Source organism: Citrus clementina, unplaced genomic scaffold (assembly GCF_000493195.1).
Source record: "Citrus clementina cultivar Clemenules unplaced genomic scaffold, Citrus_clementina_v1.0 scaffold_5, whole genome shotgun sequence".
Taxonomy (NCBI): Eukaryota; Viridiplantae; Streptophyta; class Magnoliopsida; order Sapindales; family Rutaceae; genus Citrus; species Citrus x clementina.
In genome coordinates this window covers 11,615,354-11,616,696 of record NW_006262201.1, presented here as the reverse complement: position 1 = coordinate 11,616,696, position 1,343 = coordinate 11,615,354, and the positions used below count along the sequence as shown (strand labels likewise).

The 1,343-nt window shown below is 34.4% G+C and overlaps 1 non-coding gene across 1 annotated transcript; it reads left to right on the top strand.

The window, feature by feature from the left end:
- Positions 1 to 227: 227 nt before the first annotated feature.
- On the top strand, positions 228 to 334 carry LOC112098740. Its single transcript, XR_002905849.1, has one exon. It is a non-coding gene; the product is annotated as a small nucleolar RNA R71 (small nucleolar RNA).
- The last annotated feature ends 1,009 nt before the right edge of the window (positions 335 to 1,343 follow it).

Below are 1,343 nucleotides of genomic sequence, written 5' to 3'. Positions count from 1 at the left end.
CTGATAATGTTGTAATTGCATCTACGTTATGTACCCCTGCTGCTCCTCTTGCTGTAGTTTGTCTGGTTGATGGCCACTGATAGTTGTTGTTAGCAATTCTCTTTAAAATTTCATAGGCTTCAGTGTATGATTTAGATAATAGAACTCCATTTGCTGAAGAATCGGCCATCAATCTAGTGCTTGGATTCAACCAATTGTAGAAGGTTTCTAGCTGTATGGAATAGGGAATGCCATGATGAGGACATCTTTTGAGCAACTCCTTAAATCTTTCCCAAGCCCCATACAAGCTCTCAACTTCAAGTTGATGAAAAAAGGTGATCTCATTCCGCAATTTTGCATTCTTGGTTGGTGGAAAATATTTCATCAAGAATTTTTCAGCCAAGTCATTCCATGTAGTATTGGAATCAGATGGTAAAGAATTCAACCATGCTCTTACTCAATCTCAAAGCATCATGTAATGCTCTATCAATTTTAAAAGCGTCACTCACCTCTAAAAACAACTTAAGATAGAGATGGGGATCTTCAGATGGCAGTTCATTAAATTGACCCACTGTTTGCAGCATCTGAAATATCACTGGTTTAAGTCAAAGTTGGCAACTTCTACTTTAGGTCTGACTATTTTAGGGTGTACAACTTGAGGAGGCAACTTCTACTTTAGGTCTGACTATTTTAGGGTGTACAACTTGAGGAGTTAACACAGCATAATCTCTTATAACTCTGTCTCTGTCATCTGCCATGTAAATGATATTGTTGTTGCCTGATTGTCTCTGATTAATTTGCCCATTTTACCCTTTTTAAACATTGATAGGTTGTCTTGGCCCGTGAGGATCCAAGTTTCCCAAATGTTGCAAGTTATCCATTTCTAAAGCAATTTTTGAATTTCTTTGCTCTCTTCGCAATCTCCTTACAATCCTTTCAATCTCAGGATTAAATTGAAATTCAACAAATCTGTATTTGCGCATTCAATTTTGATATGTCAATAAATTAAACAAATTAAATAAATGTTGGCACTATCAAAATTAACTTCACAATTCAAAAATAAACAATCAATCCCCAGTAACAGCACCAAAAACTTATTGGGTATAAATTCAAAAGCTATTGGCGTCAATGTGCAAGTGTATAAAACAAGTAATATAATGATGAGTATTCAAGATCGTCTCCATAGGGATTGATGTTATCAGATTGCTACAGCAATCTTAACAGTGCAGGTTTTGTTCTAAATTAAAATAAAATAATTAATTAAACTAATATACTAATTAAAATAAAAACGCAATAAATAAAATGCCAACAAAGTAAATTATCACGTCTAAGTCAAGGATAAAACCAATGGGAATATAGAGTAG